The following is an 8,484-nucleotide window of genomic DNA, read 5'->3' on the forward strand; positions in this document are numbered from 1 at the left end:
GGCATGACTTAGTCAAATCAAGTACATGCATAACCTGTGACCCAGCAATTCCTCCTCTGATTATATCCTTCAAAGGAAATTTCTCACAGGTCCTTAAGAGGAATATTAGAAGATGCTCATTAAAGTGTGCATTAAGGCGTGTTGTTGTTCTTCTGTGAGGTGGAAAAGAATTCGAGACAATTCTGAATTGACGTAAATGTGTAATAAACAAGATGAAGAACTATGAACAATTAGCAACAACAGATCAGACATAAACAGAGCAAGGTTAGGACACACAGATATACACAGAATAACTACATTAAAACCAGTGCCAAGTGAAAAAAAGAAATGAGAATAAGAAAACAAAATCATTTACATAGATGAATAATACATATTGCAAAACAAATATGCCTTTCTCAAGAACATCAATAAATTTTAAAAATCTATACAAACAATGGCTGAATATGGAAGAGAGAGAAAGGAATTGCTAAAAAGGGATAAAACTGAGTATATTGATAAATAAGAAAGTAACAGAGTCTCTGCATGGATGAATAATGCTAATGTGTCAAGAACTGAGGAAGGTGTTAACTCTGCATTCAAGGAAAAAGAAAGAAACAAGGGGAGGAAGTAAGGAAAAGAAAGGATAGAAGCTAAGAAAGAAAAAGCAAGAGAGCAGCGAAGTGATGGGCAATCAGTCTCTGTTCCCTTTGATCATAGGGCTTTGCATATGTTGTTCCACCTGCTAAAAATTCTGAGACAACGATGACCATCACCACCGCCACCACCACCACCCACACATACACACAGTTAACTCCTCCTTTCTTTACATCTCAGCTCAGCCATCAATTCTTTAGTAAAAGCCTCATATGACCTCTCTGATAAGGCCATAGTCTCTTATCATAGTAGGTCTTAACACCATATTCTCTCTTTTTCGGCACTAATTACAACCAAACGTTTTAGAATTAGAACACTTTACATCTATCTGGGTGGTTTGTTTGACTAATATCTGCTTCCCACCAGTAGACCAAAGCCCTACAAGCGCAGCTGCTAAGTCACTTCGGTCGTGCCCAACTCTGCGCGACCCCATAGACGGCAGCCCACCAGGCTCCCCCATCCCTGGGATTCTCCAGGCAAGAACACTGGAGTGGGTTGCCATTTCCTCCTCCAATACATGAAAGTGAAAAGTGAAAGTGAAGTTGCTCAGTCGTGTCTGACTCTTAGCGACCCCATGGACCGCAGCCTACAAGCCTCCTCCATCCATGGGATTTTCCAGGCAAGAGTACTGGAGTGGGGTGCCATTGCCTTCTCCGTACAAGCACAGGGATGGTATCCTTTTCTTGTTCTCATGCCTGGACACTGGCTGATAGCTGAGTGGCCAGTTAATATCTGTTACATGGGTGAATTAATAAAAGGATAAATTAATGAACTGACAATAAAGATTGGAAAAGAGAACCAAAGTGGAAGAGCTATGAAAAGAGCCTCACAGAAGGTCTTGAAATTATTTGCCAGAAAGGAGGAGGGACTGTTTCTTAAGTTTACCATGCCTTTTGCAGCCAGGTGCTGTATACCATCTCACTCACTGGTAGGCACTGTTATCCTCAAGCTTTTTTCCATATACCATTTGGGATGTGGCAATTGAGAGACACTGGAAGAGGGGTCTATTCATCAAGAATGATGAAAAGAAGGGAAAGGAAAAAAGAACTGGAGAGAAAACAAGGGTTTAGCAGAATGCAAATGGATACTGACTAAGCTAAATAGGAGATAGTTACCAACCCACTCCAGTATTCTTGCCTGGGAAATCACATGGACAGAGGAGCCTGGTGGGCTACAGTTCAGGGGGGTCACAAAACTTAGCAACTAAACAACAACCAAAACAGTACTTTTGACCTAAAGTGATTGATCTACTGAAAACAGTTCACCTTTGGGATGGTGAGTAAGAGTAGGCTGAACTAATATCATGCCATGCAATCCTGAGATTTAAAATAATCAAGATGCATGTCTCAAAAAAAAAAAAAAAAAAGATGCATGTCTCATACTCAAGCATCTTTAGGGACCAATAAGGCTGATGGATAACAGACAACAGGAAGTACTGGGGCTGGTGGGGGAACTAGAGACTAAATACCGAGTGAATATATGGTCCACTCAAAGGTATTAAAAAAATCAATGAAAAGTATCACACACACACAATTTTAACCAAACAAAACTGTTCCTCTGGCAGAATCTGGCCATGAGGCTCAAGTCTGTGCTCTAGTGACTGTTCTAAATCCCAAAGAGCTGACCATGTCAAAGAAATAAGTAACAGAAAACACCCAGAATAATCAAAATCTACAACAAGCAAGGGGGGTACATAAACTTATACCTAGGATTCAGCTCAATTCATCAGTTAAATATAATCCAAAAAACAGTAAATATTTATTGTTTATAAATACAGAGTAATGATCCAGGTGTCTCAGGTTAAAAGATGGAATTAGTTATGACTCCTGTACTTCGGTATTAGTTCTCAGTTCAGGACTTACAAGGTTTAATGAATGGGCAGTCACACAGGTTACAAAATAATCTTTCTTATCTTCTCAGTAGAAAATCAGTCTCTCATGCTGTCCATGATTTAAATCTCACCTACACATCCATTCAACTTTAAACCTATCATAGTCATGTAACGTCCCGTATTCTAAAATCATCTCATCTATATAAAATTCTGATTTCTTTAATGTTGGGTAATAGGAAAATAATCTGTGTTTGAAATCCAGTGCCTACTCAGGTCCCAGTAAAGATGCTCAGTAAATGTTCACTGAATCCAAAACTGATGTTTTTAAAATATGTCCACAAATTCTGATATTTTCTCTTCAAAAAAGTATACTCTAATTCCCCTATCATTGGGAGTGGTCTGAAATAAGGTGACTCATTTTTAACAAACTGAATAGTGCAAGTGATGACTTCCATGACTAAGATATTTAAGAGGCATTAGAGTTTTCCCCTTGCTCTCTCTCTCTTGGATAACTTGCTCTGGGGAAAGCCAGCTGCTGTATCATGAAGACACTCAAGCAGCCCTATGGAGAAGTTCATGTAGTGAGAAGCTGAAGCTTCCTGCCAACAGCCAGTAAGTAAGGAATGATACGTCCTGCCAAGAGCCATATGAGTGAGCCATCTTAGAAGGTAATCCTTCTGGGGAGATTTAAGAGGGAGAGCATATATGTAAACTTATGACTGATTTGCATTGTTGTAATGCAGAAGCCAACATAATATTGTAAAGCCATTATCCTCTGATTAAAAATAAATTTTAAAAAAGAAAAAAAAAGTTAATCCTTGAGCCTCAGTAAAGTCTTCGGATGACTGTAGCCTTGACCAACAGTTAAGACTGCAACTTCCAGAAGCAGAGCCATCCTGCTAAACCGCTCCTAAGCTCCAGATGCACAGAGATTATGTGAAATAATAAATGTTTATTATTGCTTTAAGTTGATAGCTTTTAGAGTAATTTGTTAAGCAGAAATATATATCTCATGTGCCTACTGAAATTATCATGATGTTATGACATACATGCACCTGGTGTTTAAAACCTAGCTGTTTTGGCGCCTCTTTCACTTACCTTCTACTCCTCCTTCTCTTCCCATCTTTGCCACCTCCAGAAGCCACTCATTCCATAATTTCTGGATATTAAAAAGTCCTTTTGCTCCTAATGAGCCCAAGAGAAGGATTCCTTCGGGGCAGACTTTCTCTTCTTTCAGGTGTGACAGATGTTGGACGAGACATTTTGGATCATCAAGATCTCTCATCAATCTATTCATAAATATCTACTTATTTCACTTATGCATCCATTTATTCACCTGAGAGGATTTTAATTATTAGCAACACGAACTTCCCTGGTGGTTCAGTGGCTAAGACTCCATGCTTTCAATGTAGGGGGTCTGAGTTTGATCCCTGGTCAGGGAATTAGATCCCAATATGTCGCAACTAAGAGTTTGAATGCCACAACTAATCAACTAAAGATCCCACATGCTGCAACGAAGATAGAAGCTGCCACCTGCTGCAACTAAGACTGGGTATGTAGAATGTATGTGTGTGCTCAACCGTGTCCAACTCTTCATGACACCATGGACTGTAGCCCACCAGGATCCTCTGTCCATGGAGTTTTCTAGGCAAGAATGCTAGAGTGGGTTGCCATTTCCCTCTCCAGGGGATCTTCCTGACCCAGGAATAGAATGCAGGTCTCCTGAGTCTCAGGCACCGGCAGGTGGATTCTTTACCAGTAGTGCCACCTGGGAAGCCCACAAGACTGGGTATAGCTGAATAAATAAACAATTAAAAAATAATAAATAGCAGTATCAGTTTAGAAAATGAAGGGAAACAATCAGAAGCATAAATGCCACCTAAGCAGGTTTTAGGACTATATGCGGATAAGCCCATAAGTGGAAGTATTTCCAAACTTGTAACCAGAGGAAGGACTTGGCCTTTGGTGAAAGATGAAGTAGAGAATATTAGAATAAGCCGGGGCACATTGTGATATACAAGGTATCTAAGATGTTAGTTTCATTTTATGGTCTCTTCCCTGTGCAGGGTACTTACCAGCAGCTTCAGAACAGAGGCAGAGACAATGTGTCCTTGTTTTACAGAACACTCTTTCACAGAGAGCTCCTAGCAGAGTCTGGTACAGAGAGAGAGGGAGCAACTATTGCTGCCAAAGGGATTATCAGAAACTGGACATGACTTTGTGTGTGGAATCTACTCCCCCTTTCCCAAAGATTCTGGAAAGCAATGAATAAACAAAGTGGCTTTGAACAGACAATGCAAGTAAAGAAAGAGGAAACGTTCAGGTCTTAGAAATTAAATTTATCAACAAAATCTCAAATAGAAAAGATTATCACAACCCTAAGAAAATCCCTCTTTGTTTCCTGATCTATAATATTGCAGATGAGGGGTAAAAAAAGAGCTTAAGGTATTTGATCTCTTTCGCTGAAAACCATTCCCACTGGTAGAACTGGCATCTTATTACATTTCCCGCCTGGTAAAACACAGACTTGACTACACCATAATATCAAATCCTCAGATTTATTAACTTTGAAATGGACACAATATCATAAGATTACTGAGGAAAAATAATTATATTTAGGGAAATAAAAATGCTTATGCTTAGGAAATAAAAATGCTTAATAAAAATGCTTATTAACAATGCTTATTAAGTGATAATTGTCTTAGGTTAGGGGTCCCTAAATTTGACCCTGAGTCAAGGTGTTATGAGTTGAAGTATGTGTCTTACAAAAGATGTTATAATTCTTTTCCCCAGAATGTAGAAATGTGACTTTATTTGGGAATAGGATCTTTACAGATGTTACCAAGTTGTGACAATGTCATAAAACTGGAGTTCTTATATAAGAAACTAGTGTTTTTTATATGAGGGGAAGATGGCCACGTGAAGACACAGAGATGGGGGAGAATGCTATGCAACGATGGAGGCAGAGATAGGAGAGATGCATTTATAAACCATAGAACACCATGAATTGCCAGCCATCACCAGAAGCTAGGAGAGAAGCATGAAACAGACTTCTCCTCAGAGCCCGGAAGAGGAACCAACTGAACTAACACCTTCACTGTATTTCCAACTTATGGTCTCCAGAAATGTGAGAGAATAAATATTTTTGTTTTAAGCCACACAGTTTATGGTACTTTGTTACAGCAACTCCAGGAAACTAATATAGAAGGATTTGAGAGTATGTGGTTTATCTTGAAGGAGAGACCTGGAACCTCTGATGGAAGAATAAGTCAGCGAGACTGAGAAGAGAAAGTCACTAACAGAGTAGGCTGATGGGTGGGTAACCCTGCAGGTAGGGCTCAACTCTTCTGCAGACTCTTGGAGACAACGGAAGATGCCTCAGTTCTGCTTTTGAGAAGTGAGGACATTGGTGTACTTATCAGTAAAAATATTGGTATATTAGTGTTCTGTGGCCATTGTCACAATTACCACAAATTTGGTAGCTGAAAACAATGAAAAGTTATTCTCTCACAGGTCTAGAGGCCAGAAGTTCGAAATCAGTATCCTTGAAATCATGCAGTCAGCAGGGCCATCCTGCCTCCAGAGGCTCCACAGGAGAGTCTGCTCCTTGCCTCTTCCTGCTTCTGGTAGCTGCTGGCCCTTCTTGACTTGTGGTTACATCACTGCACTCTCCACTTCTGTGGCCACAAGGTCTCCACTTCTGTCTGTGTGAAATTTCCCTCTGCCTGGCTCCCCTAAGAACACATGTGACTGCATTTAGGGCCTCCCTGGACAGTCCAGAATCATCTCCCTATCTCAAGATCCTTAATCATACCTTTGGCTCTAAAACATAAAATTCACCAATTTCAGGGCCTGATATCTTCAGAGGACATTCTTTAGCCTACCACACTTGGCATATGTATTTACCCTTCAGCTTTCAATTGTCATGGGTTGAAGACTGCTCTCAGGGTCCTTAGTGCTTCTAGACTGCCCTGTAGGGGTTGAGAAAAACTCCTCAGGTTAAAAGTTGCATGTATTGAATGGAAAGTGCTGAGAGGATGTCAATGTGATGACAGTATCTGCTACACTATTATTTTTTGTTATTTAGATTTTTGGGTTAATAATTTCAAATTGAATAATTAGTCATTAGTTATAATTATTATTATTAGCTATTTTAGCCTCATTTCCTAGTGACCCACAATATAAATTATTTGCTCTGTGTGACCTAGCTTAGAAAAAAAGTTTTTAAGAAGAGTAAACAATATTTTTAATGATAAAAATAATCTTCAGCACAGTTAAGTTTTATATACCACATATGTGCACAGGTACATTCAGCCCATATAGAATCTATTAAGTGGAGTCATGAAGAAACATCTCTCGAGAGGCAGACATTTTACTTTACCTGCTGTACACAGTGAGTCCAATCATTATCTTTTCATATAGGTGTCACAGACATAAGGTTTAGGAATCTCTTTGCATTAGGTAGATGGATGAGATCACACCAGAAGGGCAAGTAGAACAAAAAGAGAAGTAGAAAGGCAGGTCAGGAGTGGGACCCTGAGAGTAACCTACATTGAAGAGGCAGGAGGATGAAGGAAAGAACGTAGGAGGAGAAGCTGGTAAAAAGGCTGTTCAGGGAGCCAAGGGAGTCAAAATTCTAATGTGAGAAAGGAAAATTGCAGCAGAGAGATCTAGTGAGGTTAAAAAAAAAAAAGAAATAATGTAATTCAATGCACACTTAAAAAAATTCACATTACATGGAGATTCTTGGTGATCTTATTGAGAGCAGTTACAGTAGACTATTATGGGCAGGGTCTCAAAGGGGTTCACAGGAACCTCTGGGTACAGTCCCTGTGAAGTTAGTATGGGGTAGCCCAGTGACCCTCCTAGTCCAGGTATTCAGGAAAGCTATGGAAGATCCAAGAGGATCTAGCCCAAACTGAGCTTAGTGTGGACTGAGTGAATGGGAAATGACACGAAGCTGGTGATGACATAACTGAGAAACCAGATTACATTAGTAGGAATCATGTAAACTTCCATTTGTTAATTTTGTGTTTAAATGACAGATTGCTCAAAATCAAGATGGGAAAGCTTAGCTTGGCAAGTGCTTAAAAATGATCCAAAGATTTTTAGTTGATTATAAACTTAAAATGGGCCAAAAGTATGACTTAATTCTTAAAAAAGCTAGCACAGGCTTGGGCTGTGATAATAGAGAAGATGAAGTGGAGATACCAAGAGTAATATAGTTTTTTTCTTTCTTTCCTTTTTTTTTTTTTTGAAGTAAAGACAACCAGAGAATGAGGAAAATAAAACAGCAATTAAAAGGAGAAGTCATTAGAAGAAAAATGAAGGATGGAAGAGATTGCATATATTAATCGGCCACGGGGAAAGATGCACTAGGGAGGGAAATAGAGAGCAGGGATAGTTAGTGATACATGGAGTGTGATGAAGCTGGGAGAAGTTCATTTCAAACGGAAATGGATATGCCTCATCCTCGGAGAGACTGGACAAGAGGCTGAAAGGACGGGAGTGACCACAGATAAATCATTATGTTTGAGAAGGAATTCAGACACTTGGGAAGAGCACAGGCTAATGTTTTCAATTTGTTTGATGAAGTAATACTCCAGTGGGACAGGTTCTGCTGTCTCTGAGAATGTGTGTAAAGGACAGCAATGGGGAAATTGAGGAAGTTGGAAGAGAGGGAAAGAAGAGTTCTGGATAGAATGGGATTCTTGGTCTCTAAAGTGGGATCCAGAAACTGAAAGGTTTCTTCTCAGTCTCTGTAAGACCAGCACCTACAAGGGAGCTCAGACTCTTTGGAGCGTCTACTGGCCTTTCCCCTCTAGCTCAGGACTGCTAGGCCAGACAGCCTGGATGTTCTCAGAATTGCAGATTTTAAAAACAAAAACAAACAAACAAGAAAAAAAAAAACAAAACGAAAGCAGAATTCTTAAATTTATTCATGAAGAAAAAGTCTTTAAAGACAATCATTTTGAAAAACAGTTATTCTTGCAATGCATAAATCTTCCTGTTAAAACTAA

The sequence above is a fragment of the Cervus canadensis genome, chromosome 8 (assembly GCF_019320065.1).
Source record: "Cervus canadensis isolate Bull #8, Minnesota chromosome 8, ASM1932006v1, whole genome shotgun sequence".
Taxonomy (NCBI): Eukaryota; Metazoa; Chordata; class Mammalia; order Artiodactyla; family Cervidae; genus Cervus; species Cervus canadensis.